General features: G+C 33.5%; 1 protein-coding gene across 1 annotated transcript in view; it reads right to left on the bottom strand.

The window, feature by feature from the left end:
• tmod (tropomodulin) overlaps positions 1–18,124 on the bottom strand; it is a 105,481-nt gene extending 87,357 nt beyond the window's left edge. The window contains exon 1 of the transcript XR_011109059.1: positions 18,013–18,124. The gene's annotated coding sequence lies outside the window, so the exon portion shown is untranslated. The remainder of the gene's footprint in view (positions 1–18,012) is intronic.
• Between the last annotated feature and the right edge of the window lie 4,590 nt (positions 18,125–22,714).

Below are 22,714 nucleotides of genomic sequence, written 5' to 3'. Positions count from 1 at the left end.
CAAGCATATCGACAATCTGCCGGGTGGAAGGCCTACCCGCGCTCCGCCTACCAGCTCGAGGTCACGTTTAATTCAAATAGAATGTAATGTCATTTATATCTAATCATATACGACTACTTCTGTCGTAAAAGACAACTTATAGCACAATATACTTCACAATGGACTTGGATGATAAAAGATTGTCCTGACGTAAAACAGTTAACACTGATCATCGGACAACGGTCAAGTAACCCGAAAACCTTGTCTACACGGAGTACAGAGAAGCTAAATCACCCTTAAGGTCTGAGAGTGGTAGAACGCATGAACCTATCATTTAACAATTTCCAAAGAAAGAAAATATGGATCTCTATAAGAAAACCCAGCTCACAGCAGTAAGAATTACGACGCAAGAAGGAGGAGGAGTTATGTTGTTGCTTAGGCATACAGTCAAAATTATAATTATTTTCTAAATACATTCCTAAAGGAAGACAGAACGGGCAATAATCTCCTTCCGTCTCGCTGCATATGCCTAAGGCGCGGTATAGCGGTTTCGGTAGAACTATAGTAAAGTCTATACGTTACATTATAAAGCAAAGGTGTATAAAATAACCATATAACTTTGAAAAAACATAAAGCGTAATTTTTGGGTATTTCCTTTGGAATAATATCAAATATCACGCCATCCAATGGCGCATACTTTACACAGTGGCAGCTCTTTGCCAGACACCATTAAACTTTAATGGGTTGTAACGTTTCTTGTACTATGGTATGGAATCTGAATTTCGCCTATCGACTGTCTCTAAGTACACTAAAATGAGTATTTAAGAGCATTACCGTTTAAATTATTATTACATATGAATGTATTTTCTTTACATATTGTGATATATTTTTTTAATTTACTTCACATTTAACTTTTTCGATAATCGAATTCAGGTTATTATTTATTTTATGAAAAAATTATTATATAGTTGTATGCCAGTTATAATGATAGTGGTCAAATTCGTTAGTTTTAAGTCATCTTTTGTAATCAACACACTATTTATGTAAAAGTCGCTGGTCCAAATAAATTAACAAATTTGATTTTTTTTTACATTTAATTTTGGTCCTGCTACGGCTTCTGCGAAAAGTTCCATCGTCCACTAGATACCTCCATGCCTCCATTCGAAACTAATATCCTGGATTATCTTCAACTTAGATTATAAATAATGGTTAAGTTTTTGTACTCCAATTCTATATAACGAGACATATTAAACAATACAAAGGTTTTCAATGCTTAAGAAATCTGATAAGATATTAACATCTACGACACTTTAGTAAGCAATGTATTCGTTTTTACAATATATTTACAAAGTTCTTAAAGCGTTTATTGTTAGATTTAAGAAGAATTGAAAAAAGAATGTTTGTACAGCATACTGTGTAACGTTGCAAGTTAACATCCCATAAATCTTAGTTAAAATTTTAACCAAAAAAAATATTATCACGAGAAACGTCTCATAAATCGCAATACAGCAAAAAATTGTTCAACCCTTAGCGGGTAACGGTACGTCTCAAGTGGCGTGGGGTCGTGGGAGCATGCTATTGGTTTAACGGATCTTTGTTTTTATAACAAAAATCCCAATGCGCCCGCGCACCAGCACACAGAGTTTACACGAGTGCTCGGGAGAAGGATCCAGGCCTCGGTCGCGTTCACTAGCTAGGTGTCGTCTCACGCACCGACGCACACTCTTTGTGTCGGTTGCGTTCACCAGCTATGTGTCTTCATACGCGCCGGGGCCAATTAGAATTTACGTTATAAATTCACGCCTTGGTCCTATTCATTCTCCGGGCATCATTTAGTTCACGCCACAACCTTTACATCGTCTCGCACCCCAAGGGGTAAGTGTTGAACAAATATTATAAAGACATCATTATTAAGTAGCCTTTATCTATAAGTTAGAGCTCAACATGTTGTCTGTGTCCATAGTTCCATCATTGTGTATTCATTATTACTTTTCAATTTGTTTAATTGTTTATCTCTCCTATTATTGTTTTACATGCTTTACATTTTGTAACTCCGTTCTGACAGTAAACAATCACATCAACTGCTTTCGGTTTCTGCCCTTCCTTCGTCGCAAGCCATCTCGGGGTTTACTGTCAGCGGAGCAATTTGTACATATACTTATATATGTATATCATAACTGTGACATTTATTCTCAGGTGCAAAGTTTATACTACAAGTTTTAGACTGCAAGTTTTACATTGCAAGTTTTACACTGCAAGTTTTACACTGCAAGTTTTACACCGTTGAAATTATATCACCGTACACCGGAACCGACACATACTGCAACCTACCGGCGCTCCCTGCTCTCGACTTGCAGCCGCCTGACCAGTCCTGGGAGGTCGTGCGACTGCCTACCACCACCATCAGGGGAGTACCGAGCTGCGGTGCAAAATTAGACCAGGCCTTCTGCCCACTACCCTTAGATAATTAAACACATATATATTTTTCTTTGTGTGCCTTTTTTGTTGCCAACATTCAATACCCATTTTTATTAAATATATGTTTATTTTTCTCATTATAACGGCACAACTGTGACTATAAACGATTTAATAGAAGATATAATTCCTTTGGAATAATTTTTCTTCCGGGCTAATTCAAAGTTAATTATTAGTGTAATTTTATATTCTTTGAAAAAATATATAGAACAGCTAAGTTTCGTGTGCTTTTTTATTTCATGGAATCAGGCGTTATTTTGCGGAAGTCCATCCTAAGTAAGAAAATGACCAATATTTAGCCACTTCCGCACAAGCAGTTGCACGACTACTACTGCATGGTCCTTTTCTTACTTTCGTGTGCTTATTCTCAAGTCTGATGCATTTTTTCCGAACATAGGGTAAACTTATTTTCATGTTAATTAGAAATTTGTAGTAGCTACATTACGTCATCGTCAGCGGCGCATCAAATAAGAAAATTCCACGGAAATAATATTTTTTATATACATAGAGGTAAAGAGAGCGCTCTGCAATTCATGTTTTATTAGTTGAACATTGTTTACATTGTTTTCAATCGGTATAAATATAGGTTAAGCTTGATGAATATAAACCCTTTTACTTCGGACTTCATGTTTATATTACCTCCAAGGCCTATCGACCCTAGGAAGAATCCCACAGATTTAATTAATCTTGTGTATAATAAAGAATTTTTGTTTTGAATTTTATCAGCGAATTGAGCAAGTATTTCTTTTATGAAGAAGAAAAACATATATTATTGAATGTGTGAAGAAAAAGTCACTGTCGAGGAAATAGAAATTTGTTAATATATTTATTTTATTATTACATTATATTTTTTAAACTATTTTATGGGAACCAAAGATGGCAGCAGCTAGATTATTTTGCTGATTGGCGTCTTGTCTGCGCAGTGTTTGTTGAATGGTTTAACAGTGAACATTTGTGATGATTAAAACATGGTTGATATATCCTAATAACAAAAAATAAGGATTAATAAAAACAGCGGCATAGAGCAACGTTTCAATCACTGCCCGAAGCGTGTGTTTTCACTGATCTCTTTCTTTCGGCATTTATTTATAAATATTACTGAATCACGTGAAAGGAAACAGGATCGCGCATATCCGCGGGGTGCGTTATACTCACTGTGTCATTGACCTCGCAGAAAGGCAGGGCGGTCGGATCAACACACGATATATATAATACAAGCCCGATGACTAACTAAAACATCGATTTTTGACACATTTGTTTTATTTATACAAAATACAAAAATGCAAGTAGTGAAGTAAATATTTACCCACTTGAAATAAGTGTAAGCAATATGTTAAAGAAAAATTATGATTTGGAAAATCTTTACAACTCTTTACACACTTAAAACAAACGCACGGGTAAACACAAAAACAATTTCTTACACACAAATACATTGACGTCTAGGTAAATATTAGTTGCAATTGGTGTGGTAAAACAACTTTTTAATTTACGTGTAATTTTAATACATACGAAGCACATTTGAATAAATCCTTTATGTTACTATTTAAGGAGAAGTAAGCCAACGGTCCTAACAAAGTCTCTAGGTAATACAGCTGCTCAAGACGTCATAATAACTGATAGACGACCACTGCAAGGCATAGGGCTCCTTTGAGATGACTGACCTTGCGCTTCCCGTATCCAGCGACTTTTCGTGACCTTGACTATATCCTTGGTTCACATAGTGGGGGACCTATTTTCTGGGTTTACCGGTAAGTGGTTACCACTCGACAACCTTTCAGCTCCAATGCCCGTCGGTTGGTCGAAGGATTTGGTCACCCACTGCCAATTCAGACGTGCAATTCTTAGAGCTACGTTGATGACCTGATTCTTCTGCGGATCTCCTCGTTTCTAAGTTGATCTCGCAGCAAAACTTCATGCATAGCTCTCTAGGTGACTTGGAGCTTTTTTATGAGGTCCATCATCGTTTACGACCACGTTTCAGAGTCATTAGTGGTCAATATCCAGATAACAATATGAAGGATTAATTAATGACAGAATTTTTTTATCAAAGATCCGTCAAACAGATTTTTGACAAGACATACAATAATGACCATAATGGAATTACAAAATCATTGAAGTAGACTTATTATATTAAATAATTAGATAATCAAAAAAATGTGATTCTTACGTAAGATTTTGAAAACAGCTGATTATATTGTTTTGTTTTAGATACGATGTATTCTTTTTAGTCAAATAAACGTTCTTGTTTTGTATAATCCACTTACTTATGTTCGTCCGTTCAAAGATTATTGATAAAAGCACCCAACAAAGTTACATGAGTCCAAACTTTGTTGGCTTCTAACTTCCCTCTTAATCCGTATTAGCAACAATATACTTACCGATTTACCGGAAGTTAGGTTGACATTATACTTTATCAGCTGTTACTAATTTCATTGTTTTTTTTATTATTATTAAATTTGGCAACAGACATTGTTATTTTTTTTTGTATTTAAAACAAACTGACATCTGTCAAACAGAACAGAAAATTCAAAAGATGTATGTTCATTTAAAATTATTTATGACAATTTTACAAATAGTTTTCTTTCTCATTGAGTATCGTGTCCGCCTTGACGGAATCTAAGCCGTGCTGTTTCAAAGTCATTAGGTCTCCTGCTTTCCTGGGGAAAAAGTATTTTTCAAAGGCAATGCCGTTACAGATTTAACTTGATCAGACTATTGGATATGTAACTATCCACTTATAATTTGGTTTTCTGCAGGCAATGGGACCAAAATAACTTAACTTTTAACTCTCTTAATTTTCAGTTGGTCGAGGATGCTCTTGGTGGGAAACACCGATCTAGATCGTATTCAAATGTTAGAATGTATTTATAAAAGTTCTCACTATCAACATTTCATTATTAACAGTATTGATTCAAAGTTGGACATCGGCGTCTTCCCTACTTCCAACCGCTTTTCTGTCTACTTCTCGTCAATTTACAAAGATGGCCGCTGTGGAAAATGTCACACAATCAAGTGTTAATTTCATTTATATTTTTAATTTCGCGATGATGGCGTAAGTTAATGCCTTTACATAGGTATACAGAAATACTTAAACATAATTTTTATTATTATATAAAGTCGGTGATGTATATGATGGTGCAGCCAACCACTCCCGTGTTTATACCTCTTCACACTACCCTACCCCATCTGCCGTCAAAAGATATGACAAATGCAGTAAGTTGTCATTTCAGCAGAATTTAAGAAATTTAATTCATATTTGCTTCCAAAATACCAACCTACACTCCTGATAACTCGCTATGTGAATTTCAATTAACTTTATTGAAAATAGCTAAACGCATGTCATATTTATATTTCTCATATTATTATCGACATAGGATTAATAAGACCAGCTACTTCTGTACGTCATGAGAAGAATACCCAATTCAAAGGAAAATAGAATCAAACTGGTCTCAATGAAAAAATCAAATCAAAGAACATGTTACGATCACGCTACGTAATTCTGGCCACAACTGCCTATATACTTTAGTGTTAAATCATTAATGTACGTTTGCTGCCAGATTTGAAAGTCGATTTGAATTCAGATGCTATTAGTGATTTGGTCTAAATTGTCTTTAGAGTAGAATTTTTAATTGTAAATAGTCTCTGTATAAATGTAAATAAATTTTCTTCGATTACTCTTGGCTATTGTCATTCTCCATCCTTCATGAATAAGGAATAGACACGTGCTCGTGTGGTAACTCACTTCCACCTTCTAATATGTTACATTATTGACCTTCGCCTCAAAGAAGGAACAAATACATGCTCGAGTTATATTTCACCTGCACCTCCTAATCACACATATATTTATATTGGCATTATCACAATTATGATCATTTTCACATAAGTTTAGAAATGACAAAATGGTTAGAGCATACGATAAATAAAAATTGTTAGTCAGAACCGGGCGCCTCGAGTAGACAATGCAGGGAACGATCACCTCGACATTGGTGCGGGCGACGCTTCGCTCTATTTCTGTGCGCCTGCGTACTCGGCTCGTTTTTCATTTGCCGTACAGATATTGCATACGTTTGACGTATGTATCATCTAATACTTTAGGATTTGGAAAATGCGCGCGAAATTATATGTCAAATACAATTTATTCTTTTCGGCCAGTATCACTTAGTTTTTATTTAAATACCCATTAAAAATTTAATTGACTTTAATATTATTTCCTGTTGTACATAATTAATTATTTTAATATATCTGCTTCTGTATGTACTTTTGTAAATAAATAAAAACACTGTTTTAAAAAACATTTTCAGTTATTATCTATTTCCTATACCATTATCGTTAACTATTTAATTAATTTTACTGGTATTATTTTGGGATATGAATTCAAACTTTAAAAATTAATTTAATATTATTTGTACTATTTAAATAATACATAAAAATATATACTGAAGGCCTTGAGTATACTCTCAACTTTTAACTTTTCTTATTTATTACATTAATGATGTATTATTTACTACCTATTTTTATGTAATTTTATACTTTATTTTATCAGAGTATCCTGTTCTGTTGCATATAATAAATCAAATTGCATAAATGTATTTAAAAACCGTACGTAAAGGTTTTAATAAAAGTTTTACAGCAAAACCATAAATAATGATCAAACGAAGCAGCGACGTTATTGTCTAACTGAAACGAAACTTGCGTAGGAATCGACAAGGGCACGCCTCGACGTGTGACGAACGAGTATGATGGCATATCCCAAACGCATTAACCGACTCACATTGGGTCCTATGTTATAGATTAGCTTAGTTTTTTTACCATCTTCATATCAGCCGATGGACGCCCTCTGGTATTCCTCCAAGGATCGCCACGATGACCGGCCTTTCCCTGACCTTGTGCAGCGACTTTCCGTGACCTCAACTATGACGTCGGTCCACCTACAATTCGTCTATTGGCTTCTGAAATAGAACCTCCCGCTCGGGAACCTTTCGGCCCCAACAGCTGCCGGTTGCACAAAAGAATTGCCACGCCCACTGCCACCACAGCCGAGCAATTCTTTGAGCTACGTCGGTGATATTTTTAATATTGCTCAAATATTCAATATTAGTTTACTATTATTCTGTCGAGTCACTAGCTAAAGTTATTGTTAATTTCAGCTGCTTAAAAAAATATGGCCATGAAGCAACTATTGCAGCCTAAATATCTGTACATACCATCTTTGATATCTATCAAAGTATTTTGTGCATCATGTTAATAACTTTCCACATAAACATTTTGGAAGTGAAAAAAATTTCAGCACAATCGATTTGGTGTTCGCTTACCCTGAGATTCCTGTTTTTGATAATAATATTCCAAAGACAAATATCGTCACCTAATTGGCATCTTTGAATTTTATTTTATTACCTCCGGTTTACGTAACGCCAGCCAATTTTTTCAAATTTTATAAATAAAATCAGGATTTTTGTTAGTTCATCAGCAAGTCCTATCAATTCTCAATGTTATATACCGCCACAAAGCCATATAGAAAAGCTAAAACTTTTTAATTATCAAAAGTCATACGTATTCGATGATGTCTAATGGGTCATTACATCATTGAATTTTTTAAAAAAAAAATCACGTATAAATATATGCTTCATGAGCTGTTTTAAAATATGATAAATTAAAGAAAGGCATAATCGATACTTTATTTGTTTTATCTACTTTTACTTTACAATTCGCTTTTAAATTATGTGACTACATCTTTTGTTAATACTCCAAGAAATATTTTTAAATTTTTATTTGAAATTTATTCGTTCATTGGCGGATGCTTGATGCAACCAATTATTACGGTTTTTACAACTGCGAAGAACAATATATGTTATATTTTAACAACCGTGAACGAAGATATAGCAAAAGGGCGATATTTTATAATATTGATTACATTAAATAATAATTAATCCACTCTTAAATATATAATCTTAATTGTTTTATTTACATTTAGTTAACATTTCGTTTATCATCTCGTATTGGAATACTCCTAAAATTCTACTAAAAAAATATGTTTTTTTTTGTGTAAGTCTTTATTTTTAATAAAAATTGAAGATGTACACAAACCTAGTTCTAGCGTTTGTGTAAAAATAAATAAAACATAAACACAGTGTATCGTCCAACCAAAGTGATTTGGTTTCCCTGAAAGTTCATTGCTCTATAATCTAGTAACTGGTACAATGGAATAGAAGCGTGATATTGAGGAAGCTTTTTTTTCACACTGGCCACATTTTCACGCTTATTTATCTTTGGACGTGGTGAAGTAGTTTTAATAAAATGTATATTTTAGCACGCCATTAAAAATATTCGCAAATATTTTTAATTCGCCCGCTGGCGGCAACGACATGACATTGAATCAAGCTTTATAGGAGTCAAAAAACCTATTAACGTTTAAAAGAAAATCGTATTGTTGTGATTCATCTTTATTTGTTAATTGTTTTTTTTAATTAACAAGTAGATGGGTAAACAGTTGCGGTGAAGAATTCTTTTCGAATATAAATACAAAATATAGTCGAATTTGGCTCGTAACACTTTTTTTCGATGTATAAAAAATTGTATTTGGCAACGGAGAAGATGCTTTGTTAATACCATATTAAAAACTTCACAAGTTTTGAAAAGGTTAAAATAATCATTGGCTGTATATGAATGATGCCTTTGGTCATTTGATAATGAAACGTCAAATGGATAATCATGTAAACGTCAAACGGCTGCCGATTCGTTGGAGCGATTAGTGACCGAATTCGCGTATAATTCCTCGCCAACGATTTGTCCGAGCAGTTTTAATTATATCCGCTGCGTTCCATTTTACGCGTCGCAACAGCGCGTTCCGTTGTGGCTTCCGCGAGTTGACGGCTGACCCGACCGACGTTGTTGCCCGTGTATCCAAGATCGACAACCGTAGGACACGACTGGGATCATATTAAAAAAGTCATTTTAAATTTTTTCTCATTTTACATCAAAAAATTAATTACTTTCGTACAAGAATTAGCGAACGATTCATCTCGGATTAATATTGTTTGTACGAGGTTTAAACGATACTTCAAATCATGGTGAACTTTTGCATACATCTCATATTGGTCCATTTTAATTTAAGTTGCAAAAATTTAGGAAAATGTGGTAGAAATACGCTAAAGAATAATCATTATTTTTTTTATGAAACAATTTAGTTTTTTTGCTTAATATATGTTATAATAAATCTTTTATTTGGTTTCTTGCAAAATATAGTAATATCTTAGAGTAAACCTTTAACTATTCATATTTACATGTTTAACAGTTGAACAATACTAGTTAAAGTTGAATTTATTTATTTTTTTATTTATTTATTTGTGGCAGTTATTCTACATCATTATTTACGTTAAATCAATTGAGAAATACGATTAACATTGCAAGGAAACTTTTGGCCACTTAAAACAAAATGAAGCATCGTTTTTTGCCGTTATAAAGCTCTCAAATTAGAGATAATGGAAGTTCGTGTGCGGAGCGATAAAGCAAGCGGGATGTACTGTACTCGTTAAATTGGTAAAATCACACGTTTGGCAGTGTTCCCGAACAGTTGTTCCACTCTTGTGAGTTTCGCGCGTTTGATTCGTGGAACGGCATTTGCGCGCCTGCGTCCTTATAAGGCGCAAAGCTTAATGAATGATGTTTCCATTTTTAAAAATAGCATCATATATGAATCAAATATACAAAAAATTATGGACCATTGTGCAATATTTACAATTGCATTAACTGTCATCTTTGTGTTAACTATAAATTCGTTATAACAACTAAAAATTTCAACTAGTGTTTTATTTTGTGTAAGCAGTCTAGTGTACAAAATACTAACACGGCACATGAATATATAGTTGTCCTAAATTCTTCATAGGCTTAGTACGGCAACATGTGAACTTGATTGGACTAAACTTGTCCAACAAGACATAACCGTAATTTATTTCGACATATTAGGCCCTTTGGCATGTAGATCCTTCATGTAAATCGAAAAAAAAAAACTTGTCTGTATGTTCTTTTATCCTTTGCCATTCTAATCGCGGAAGTAATAAAAGCAATACAAGATTTACGTGGCACATGAAATAAAGTAAGAAGCTATTATGTTATGCATAATAGTTTGGAAATTTCGCAACAATTTCTCGTCCAATATCCCTAAGTGTTAAAGATGAAAGTTTACTGTCTGTGTGTTACCAGTGATGACATAAAGTATGTGAACTATATTCTGGCCTCTTTGGCCACCACAAAGAAGAATATGTTTGATTTTACTCTAATAAATCAAATTAAAAATGAAGAGACCCATAGATGAACGATAGTAACAGACAGCCCAGTGGTTTGGCAAGTTGTAGTATCTTTGGGCAGGCCAAAAATGCAGAACAGCGTCTGGCTGTTTTGGAGTGGAGACCACAGTCCGGTAAACACAGCGTACCACGTCTACCAGCGTGGACTGATAACTTTGTTTAGGTCGTCAGTGATTAAGGAAAAAAATAAATGAAAAAAAATATATGCTGTGGTATAAGAAGCAAAGGTAATCAATAATGTAGATGGGGGAAGTCAGGCAATGGGTGAAAGAATATCAGAGCGTGAAGAATGTAAGATTATGTGAAGGATGCGATGAAAGAGATGAAGAATTTGTAAAAAAAAGTATCAAGATTAATAAAAAAAAGGTAATCTTTCAGGTTTATGTCCAGAAGTGGGCGTCCTACGGCCGAAATGATGATAATGATGCATAACAGACATTAATCACGAAGTACTAATAAAAAAAATAAGAAGCAAAAACTAACCCTACCCGTGAACATAGTATGCTCACGAGTATGATTGAGTTGTTAGTAGTAATATTCTGAGCTACCTTTAATATTCTTAATTATTGTTGACGATCTAAACAACACTAACTTATGAACATACGTATCGCAAAAGACACGAAACGTCCGGAACATAAAAATTAAAATTAACAACGTAATCCGTTAAAAATAAGTAATATTTATTATATTTTCAAATTAAATCATAAATGTTTAAATATGTTTTACTAATAAAACGACCCGATCGATGTCAAGGGAATGTTGACATAAGTTTGACCAATCGACGGTTTTAAGTCAAAGCATCTACTCGAGTGGCAGAATTTAAGGCGCGACATATGGCCAATATTAAAACCATATGGCCAATATCGAGTAACCGTCATTCGATAATCAATTTTTTTTTTTAATTTTCGAAGCAAATTATAATACATTTGAATTATTAGGAGGAACGGAGAGTAATGTCGCTTTTTTGAGTTAAATTCACACGACTACATTTTTTACTAGTTTTTATTTCTGATTAACAATATAATCACCTTCGTTATCAACCACCTTTTGCCATCTGGGTAAAAATCAATCGGATTTTCTGTAAAATATCTCGACAAAAACGACATTACTTTTCGGTCCCCCTAATATGTTGCGCTAATTTGAACAGTTGTATATGTGAAACAAAATTTAAGTACAGGGTGATTGGTTATAGGTGTAAAAGTTTTAAAGGGATGGCTTCATAGCTCATTTATTATAAATGATTGCATGGTTCACACATCCAAAAGTCAGAAAAATTGGTATCAGAAATAATAAATAACACTATGTTGTATACAATAAGAAAAACCTCTTTAAAATTCAGATTACCATATATTAAAATTAATTATTATTTATTATCTGTCCCTGCAGACTTTACTATAAAAAGTTATCGGTCTGTCGCATTGTAGTAGAAAAAAAATAATTAATATAATATATTTCAGAGTAATCACATAAATCGTGATTTGAAGTAGATAAAAGCGTTTCAAAGGTTTTTGCTAACAAATTAGCTCTATATACACACCTAATACCAATAACAAATCATCCTGTATAGTAATGCGAGTGTTTTTAACTTCAGTACAATAGAAAGTTTCCTTATTTTTTTACATAAAGAAAAAGTTACTTTTGTCCCAATGTTATAGATTAAGAAAAGGACTAATATTCGGCTATGTAGCAGTAGTCGTGCAATAAAGTGTACCGCCCGCCAGCCCGCTGATAAATGCGCATGCGGCAAACAATGCGAATTACACAACTACCACCGTTAAATTTCTCAACACGTGTTTCACCCCTCCACGGGGCATCAGTTACACCGAATAGTGCCAAACACCGAGGTGTACGCACTAGCGGAATTAGCTATATATTAGTCCTTTTCTTACTTAGGATGGACTTCTGCAAAGTAACGCCTGAATCCATTAGAGATTTAGATTAGTTTGAACGATTTCAACAAATTATAAATAAAAAGATGGATTATATTTAGGACCTTTGAAATTATTGACAGCATAAAGGACGATAACACGCCTTATAATATTAAATATAAAATCATTAATACGTAAATAAACCCAATCCGGTAATATTGCACGTGACGTAATGGTTCGAGCCGGAGGTTCCCGATTCCCGGGGGAGCCCTTGATGTAAATTACGTAAACGAGGTTTAAACAAAGCGCATTACGAGCTCAGCTTTCAAACTCACGGAAACTGTAAATGGTCAATAAGACAATAATTTAGATCCCGACCCGAAAAAAGGTAGTATTAATTGCGACTCTTCTAAAAATACAATCGTTATTAATTATAAATTGTGAAGGAAAGAGGGCAAAAGTTGTAGGAATATTAAAAATATTAGCTATTTGTAATTACGTACGTTCCTACAAAATAGATGCGTTCAAGTAACAGAACGGGGTCATCGTATAACGAATATTTATAACGAATTAGAGGAGCGGTTGTGTTTATAAAGCAAATAGTAGAGATGTCGACATCGATTGCCACTAAAATTAAACACAGGATGTGGCGACCTTCTGCACGCTCCGTACCGGTAGTCTCCCAAATTATTTCCAAAAGAAACGCGTTTCAAACTTTCTTACGTCTGTTTATTCATTAAATAACTATTGTTAAATGTGACTAGCGAAGATGTCAATAAATTTCATATATACAATATATTCATTTTATCTATTATTAGGCAAACGGTCACAAAAAATATGTGCCTGTATTCTCCTATTTTCTTGTTCTTTTTTAAAATTGAACATGTATCTGTCTGTTATAAGCTGAAACATTTTCATGCTTCGATCATTATACCTTTTAATATATTTAAAAATATGCGATCTAGCTTCGTGAACTGACCAATTTGAGTTAGTAACAAGTGGGAAGTAATGTGTTCCGCTTGTACTGGTAATTTTGTTAACAAATAAACATATAAAATACTTATAGGCTATCTTATTAATTATTAAAATATATAACCATGGTGAATCATTAATAACAATGATTTACTAGAACGAAAGCATTAAACAGAAGTTCGAAAAAACAACGAGCAGAAAAAACATATATACGTCTTACTAACAACGGCTGTTTAGAAGAAGTTGTTTAGTTCGCCTGTGATTAAAAATAAAAGTAATAATAAATTAAAATTTATTGTAACATAGTGTATTAAACCATTTTCGATAGTTAAAAAGTACAATTAACTTTTTTTTTATTTAATTCATATGAACAAAAGTACTCATGTTATTATTATTCTATCTTTAGAATTTTAACAAGAAAACGGACATACGCCCAGATACGAAATGCCCAAATTGCGTCCATTTATTTTGATAGGTAAGGTTGAAACGAGAAGACATTACTTTCTTTAAATAAACCGAGGAATCTAACGATCTAAACCTAAGAAACAGACCTTCTTTTTTTCGATATATTATATGACTATGCAAATTCAAGTTTAAATGTACATAATAAACACGAATTTTAAATTACCATAATAATTATTTTGCATCAATGACAACAGATTATAATATATAATTGTCATAATTGAAAAAGCAAATGCCGTCGCAATCAAATGAATTTATAACAGCTAAAATTTGTAAATCCTAAAATGTAACTGACGCTTAATGAAATTTATGGATATTCCTCCGTTTACCTTGTCATCGCGAAAATAATATTTAATCTGTGAAGACATAAAAGTGCGGCAAAGTCGCATGTTGCCAGTGATCAAAATCTTTAGATAATTAGATGCCTTATGGCGAATTATTGATAACTGAGCATTTTAACTCGGTTTTGATTTAGCTCATGCTTTGAATTGCATTTTTTACACTTAACTTGCTTAATTTATTCAAGGAAACCTCAGATAGTAAATATGTGATTAATATTTTTAATTTTATCTTAAAAAAAACCTTATGAATAATGAAAAATTTTTAAATAGTTAAACCCTAAAAAAGTTCAATGGAAAAAATATAATTAGTATTAGGGGGACCGGAAAGTAATGTCTTTTTTTGAAAATTAAATATAAATTTATTTTTAATTATAAATTAATAAATAATAAATTTGAGTAAAAATTAGGTATTAAAAATTAATAAATTTTGGAAATTTTAATTGAAAATATGTATACTAGATGGCAAAAGGTTATTGATAACGAAGGTGAATATATTGTTGATTAGAAATAAATAACTTAAGAAAGCGATATTACTTACCGGTCTCCCTAACGCATACATTTATTATTTAATGGCACTAAGAATTTATAACTTTAAATAGTTATGCTATAAAAATGAAATTATGTCATGATACAATACAATAGAAATAAACACGGAAGTTTGAAATAAGGTAACACTCACAACATTACACTAAATGCCATTAATTATGAGAATTAGAGAAGTCAATCATTACGACACGGTCAAACGACAAAGTTATCTTTTTATGCCAAAAACCTTGCATTCATTGTTAATGATTAGTTTCAAAGGACGCGTTCAAGTAGACAAAGGACATCGTCATAAATGCTGACTTTTCGCCAGTTGAATTATGCATATCATGACTAAATTGATTCAACGGCTTAGTTTAAAATATATATTTTCTTTTGTTTCAAATTTACACAAGAGATTATACACATTAAAAAATTGGAGTAAATAATTATAATAGTTTACAATGCTAAATTTAAACAAGTATAAATAAATAATGTTATTTACATGATTGCTTTCTAAAGGGTCCGAATAAGATTTTTTTAATGTTTGTATTTTAATCTGTGAAATAGACTGTTTTGATCGTAGTGTAATATAATATATTATATAAAAACAAGTATCAAGTTCACGCAAGACGCACTAGTGTTGCACTTTTTGGATATAAAACCTTGATGCCTTTATACCTCTGTACTAAGAAATGAATCGTGATATATTTATTTGCTTTATTGATTATGTGAAAGCGTATGTAAAACACGTTATAATAAAAGATATGGTGTGGTCTATCGATCTCGACTATATTGATGTACAAATTATGAAACAACTCAAAATTAATATTGCCCTAGTGGTCTTAGACCTTTGTAAAAAGATGGCCCTTTATGAAGTATATATAGTAATATAATAAACATATTATTATAAATGACGTCGTTTCTTACTCGAGCCATCTATTCAGATGCAGTTTTTTTTTATAATAGCCATGTCATGTCATCGTATAGAATATTAAAATCGACATTAAGAGTATTCAATATAATTGTAAGCAATAATTCCGCAAATATTTGCATTAATCTCTAGCGGATAACATTTTTCTTTTAAATCACGAATGAATACATTTCAATTCATTTATCTTCATAAAAACAATTATTAAAAAACTATAGTTACTGTATTGTCGGTAGGAAGAGATATTACTATCTACTTGTTAAATATTATCATTATTTATCAATTTAGATATTTAAAAAATATTAGATATAATAAATATAACCTAAAAAGAGTGTTAACTTTGAAATAGGTATATATATACATATATATAAATATATATAGTCGTTTTCACTGACAATACTTAATATGTGTAAAAATTTTATTCAAATACGTTCTTTTGTAAAATATTGAAATTTCTGACAGATAAACAATAACTATTACCTAACATTGTCCTATTTATTTATTTTTTCTTTTGTCATTATTATTTAGTTTTAATTCAAAGCATGCATAATTATGACCATAGCTGTGTACACACAATAGGCAAATATATTTTAATTTTTGCAATGCCACATGAAGCCCTAATTAAATGTATTTAAATAAATAATGACCACTGTTTCTTGTATGCTGAAAGTCACAAAGCATTTCATTAACACTATCAAAATAATTTTACGACTGTGACGTAGAACGACCCCATTTGTTAACCCACCGCAATACATTCTATTTCCAGTAAGGGCAAAAGAAGTCCACACTTCTTCCGTCTTTATAAATAGCTGATTTTTTACTTCGGAATAGTTAAACTGACTTTGTTTGAAAACTACTAATACTTCATTACTGTTAAATATTGATAATAATACAAAGAAAACAATTAACTTAACAACAAAACTTTTTTTATTACTTGTTTGGTATGGTAACACAAACAAATAGCCAAACAAGACAGCAGTATGATTTATGGTTGTTAAAAGTGTTTGCAGTAAAAGTTTGTTTGCACTACAATCAAAATAAGGAAATTTGTAAGAAACAGTTGATGAAAGGTAGGATATACCGAAGCAGTTAAAGATTAAACATTTAACTTCACAAATAAACATACAAACAATATTTTCTTTTATGTTCCATTCGTTATCTGTAATGTGTTGAAAGGGATCGCAGTGTTGCCAAGTAAACAAACTAATGAATTGGCAACTGCTTTTAATTTTTACATCTGTTCTAATGCATAGATTATAATCTATTTAACAATATTCACAGTGTTTCAATTATTTTTATTTTAATACTCGAAAACTTTGTAATGACCACCAACAACAGTGTATATTGTTAGTAATATGTTTCTATCGAATAGTGCAGCGAATGAGCAAAAATCTGAACACAAGTGGCTCAGACGCACACATTAATGCTCGCTTTCGTATTGTGAATAAACATCGTAATGTAGCAGATAAACTAGGATGGGAGCCAAGACGAAAATATGCCACGGCGCGTTTTTCCATTGGTTTTCGCTTTGGAAACGGACAGTAGTCACCCTAACATTAATTGTTGGTGAACAGACGGAATGCGATAAGGAGACAACAAACATGAAGAACTATCAAGTAAATGTGCGAAACATTTTTCCTGTTATGTCACTTTTAAGTTTTTTTTTTTTTAATTCTGTCGAGTCAAAGGAAATAACGAACGTTAGTTACACAATAATCTCTGGAAATTCATCAAGTACTATTCGTGTTTTGGCGATATATATGTATATTTGTATATATGAACATATATGAGTGTGGACGGTATTCATAGTTTTTGTGTGTGCAAGGTCGCACGTGGTGGGTGTTCAGGCGTAAGGCGGGTCGATGCACACACGTCAAGGTGGCCACGGAAATTTTCATTCAAACGCCCGTTCTATTTACAACGTCGCTGATTACAAGTGGCACTGCGTTTCCTCCTGACGTACGCCGGACCTTCGCGCGGTTGTCGAGGTGGTCGAACTTCCCTGCCGGTCGGCAAGTGACAGAAAAGTGTGCATTCATTGTTTTTGTGTTTAGCGTTTAGTTATTGCTGTTGGTCCCGCGCTAAGGGTGGCGTGTTTACGTCGGCGGTTCCGTCGTGTGTTAGAGCGGCGGTGTCGTTAGAAGCGTGTCGTGGCTCACCTCCTCTATCTTGAGGCTCTTGCGGATCACCTTGCGGGTGACCGCGGTCTCGTAAGTTTCCTCGATTGTCTCCGCCATGGTGCGTGTCGCGATCGCTGCGTGCGTCGCGCGCGGCTCGTGCGGCGGTACTGGCGGCGCGAGGTTATATTTAGCCGGTCGGCGTGCCCAGCTCTTCACTCCGGACTCTGGATTAAGGGGACTCGCCACCGACCCAGCCCGTATTCCCAACACAATAAAGCTTACATTCTGTGGCCTCTGGACGGCCAGCTCTTCAAACAACATCGTCTGTGACGCTGAAGATTTGTGTGATGATTCTGGAGTACGTAAGTGTCAATATGAATGACGTCATACAGCCGCGCTCGGATATCAGTGATTGGCTAATATTGCTGGACAGTGAGCGAACTCCCTAATAATTTATACGGAATATTATTTTATTCGTCGTTCATCTTCATAGCCGATATGCAATTAAATGTTACATTTCATTAAAGTTCAAATGAAAACACAACTTCCTGTTGCCTTTGCGGTTTTGGTACAGCGCACGGATTTGTCATTTCTATCTCCATGGAGACGTTGACCGAAGTAAAGGAAATCATGCCGATGGCCTCACACGAGGCCATAGTTCACAACGAACCATTCTCAGATCACGTCCACTAAAGTAGCTTTTGCACCCAAATGTATCATTTTCATAAAGTTCCTTCTATTTCCATAATGTCATTAGAAAGGGCTGTTGGAGCCCAATGGTTCTAGACATATACTTACAAATGAAGATTGCAGTTTTGATCTTCGACAAACCTGTATTAGAATATCACTACTACTAACAAGTGATTAAGAACTCCACAATTGTTTGGACTCTTGAACGACATCGTATATACCTGGAATTACCGATGTACACACCAAGGGACCGATGTATGCAGGAATACTTGATGTATGTAGATGATTTTATCATTAACTGCAGAGTATTACTGCCTCCAGGTTTAAAGTATCATAGCTACTGAATTTACTGCATCATCATTATCAACAATTCAGCCTAGGGTTGTCCATAGCAGGACATAGGCTTATAAGCTGGTTGGAAGCGGCTTGTATCCAGTTTCTTCTGACGGCCTTAGACCCCACCTTATGGGTGTACATCTAACTCTGCTCTTTGGTCTTCATTCCCAAAATCTTAAGGTCCAAGCAGCTGTCTGCGTACCATTTGCTGGACTTTATCGGTTACTTTCTTTCGTCTACATTTCTCTTCATGACCTTGACTCTATCTTGTAGAAAATTAATATAGACCTCGTCATAGCGCGTTGAGCGCCAGTGAGCTTGCCAATGGCTCACAGAGAGAAACCAAGTTTAAATACCGTATGTTATCAATTCAGTTATTAGTTTTTGCGCATTAGCTATACCAATAAATATATTAAATATGCGTTGATGTGTTGAAAAATCTTAATCCATAAGGTTACCAGTTTTTCTTTGAATAAGATCATTTAAGATGAGCAGCTTAGGAAAGTAGGTCTAAAATAAATTCATAAAGGTATTACTACTAATATTTAGCAACACATTTGTCATATTTCGTTTTGATATAAAATAATAAAATTAAAACTTGTGTAAAAAATGCTTAAATTTTAATATTATAAGATTGTTAACAAATTTTAACAAGCTTCTGAACAGTGAATTAACAAAAGTATTACAAGAACTTTATACTCTGTAACTCGTTCGTGTCGTGTTCGAAATTTAAACTGTTAAATCTTGCTCCAATTAATTCTGGTAACAATAAAGTTGAAGTTGAGAGCGTTGTAATTCCCCGCCTTGATCGGCTGCAATAAACTGCGCAGTGAACACGCGGCCGTTACGCCGAGCACTCGATGGACTGCGAGCTTGTAAACAAAGTCTTCGCCGTAAATCACTTTTTAAACGGCCAGCATTTTTTTGCTGAAAAATGGCAAAAAAACCTCAATTTCTTTATTATTCTTCTCTTTTGCGCAGTTATACCTCTGTTTAGATGATGCGTTGCACTGGGTTTAATTGTCGACTACAATTATTTAGACACATTTATATTTCAAAGAATTTTATATTCAAAAAACTATTATATATATGTTATTATTATTATATACATGAGTTAGTGTGAATTTTAACGTCCTTTTCTCTTAATGATATTTTAATGTTTATAATCACTTCATACGATGTCCCTAAGAATCCTGTTTCTACACCACTCCACCTTCATTATAGAAGCAGAGGCCATGATCCACCCACAACTGTTCCGTACCTGTGCTCCCATCTTCAAGCCTTCTGAGTCCGGCCGCCTCAGGTTAACCCTACGAATACAGACTTAGGGCAACGAACAATGACTACTCGGTACAGTCTTAACGCAAACGGCTTTGCTGGTAAGATGACTAACTGCTCTTTCAAATTATACTCTCTTTATTACAATGTAGCGCACAAACATCGCATTGACGTAAGTTTAAAAATATATTTTTTGCGCTTAACCGTCTTTTTATGTTCGCGTTGCAAATAATTTCGAACAAAGAACTGAATTGTCATTGTGCATTAAGTATAAAAAAGTAAATATGTTTCTTTTGTTAAAAGAAGTGCGACATTGTTGTCGGAAGCTTTTTAAAAAAAAATCAGTGAAAAAAGACGAGACGAGACAAGGCAAGACAAGACATTGTTGTTAACAAATTGTCAGTCAACAAATTGTTCCAGATTTGTGGTCTTAACTTGATTACATATAAAACTGTTATATAACTCGCCGACATTTTCAAGAATTTTTTTTGACTCGCCACAGCGAGGCGAATATTATTTATCAAAATCTGCAGATCTGAATCTAGTCACTAATAGCGCGTACCTTTGAAATCGTGCCAAAACTTTTTTTGATGATATTTCATTACAAGGTCATGCATTTTTGTTGTTTTATATAATTGATTTCAATGTGATTCATATAAAATTAATATGAAACTTATTGCGACGATACCCATTAATTATACTGCTGGCGACATCTATCGAATTCTTTATTATCTGTAATAAAAATTTAAACATGTCTTTTCCGCAGGGAGTGCCAACCTACGACTCAGTAGTCACATACGGCTCTTTGAATGATTATTTCTGGATCTTGATAAATGTACCTGAGCTATTTATTTTTTCTTTATTATATAAAAAAAAATCGAGAAGTTTAAGATCATCGATATTGTTAGTTATTTAATACTGACAAGCGTCTGAAAAACAAACTGAAAAGTGTTGCCACTAAATTATAAATAAAAAAAATTATCCAAAGAAGTAAAATAAATGTGTTACATTTTTAATATTGTAAGTTCAATACACTAATTTTGTACTATTATTTATACGTTGTCAATAACCGTAATATATTTAAATCTTTTAAATACGTATTTAATAATGACCTAGACTCAAAGAGCTTCACCACCCCTGCTAAATACACTGATATTGTTTAAATTTTGCATAAGGGCTTCTTAATGTGTTTAGCTGGCTTAGTTCCTTATCGAAAAACAACTTACTTTGATAACACCAATAAAGATAATGAATAATTGACAATATTTTCTATCGATTTATCAGTTTAGCATCAGTTACATCAAATAGTAACCACTTCTCTTTCAGAATTAATTATAACATATCCAGAAATCATCAGGTACAATAAGCCCCTATTATCAAGAAGTATAAAAGATTGTGTGAAAGTAAGGTTGAACATCTTAACCTACAATTACAGTAAACTTTAGTTTAAGAGTTTTGGAACACTTTACTGTATCACAGCAAAGAATGTTAAGGGTCCATTTTTACAGTAATAAATATTGAGAGCTACCGTCATAGGGGACAGAATGCCTCAAAAGGAATTGCGATAACACGCATAAGTACGAAAATCAGCGTGACAAAAATGAGTATTAATATTATAGGAGCAACATTACATCATCGCCAGCTGCGCATTGAAAAGGGGAATTCAACAGAAATGTAATTCTTGACATACATCGATATAAATATGGTCAAAACTTGAATGAATATACAAATCTAGTTCATGGACCCTTGCGTTCCGTGAACTCAGTACCGATGAAGCTGTAAAAGCCTTAGGGCTAACAGCATTAACATCTTCAGAAACAATAGATAATAGAATATGAATATACACTTTTACTTTGGACTTCGTGTTGATACTACCTCAAGCGCAACAGTCTTTATAAGAATAATTACCACAACATTTTTCTTAATTTACTATAGTCTTAAGATTTCTTTTATTAACATTTCAATGCACTATTGTATATTATTTAATTAATGTAAAAAATGAAACTAAACTTTCTGTAGCATTGGCAATTACTATAGTACCAGGATTATACGTCTGGTATATTCCAATTTAATATATTCGGCTATTAGGAAGCAGTATGGTTCTCCAGTGGTGACCAGTAGCTGGTGGACGAGGCGTGGGTAAACCCCCCCACTAAGTGTACTAACAAAGTAATCAAGGTCGTGGGAAGTCTCTGGATACGGGCACCACAGGACCGGTCATTGTGCCGTTCTTCGGGGAACCGAATATAATTTCATCCTCTCGTTGTTTAACTGCAGCAGATTCTAAAGATACGTTTTTCTATAACAGCCAGGTTTTTGATATCAATTTGCCCAAATAAAATTCTCTAAGAAAAACTACAACAAAAGCGCCAACACCTTTATTTTGTATCAGATTCCAACCCTCGGTGACCATTTACAAACAAATGGTCTGTCTATA

This window comes from Battus philenor, unplaced genomic scaffold (genome assembly GCF_028537555.1).
Source record: "Battus philenor isolate CCGP_79_NKW_IND1 unplaced genomic scaffold, ilBatPhil1.0.hap1 SCAF_8, whole genome shotgun sequence".
Taxonomy (NCBI): Eukaryota; Metazoa; Arthropoda; class Insecta; order Lepidoptera; family Papilionidae; genus Battus; species Battus philenor.
This window is presented reverse-complemented; position numbering and strand designations above follow the sequence as displayed.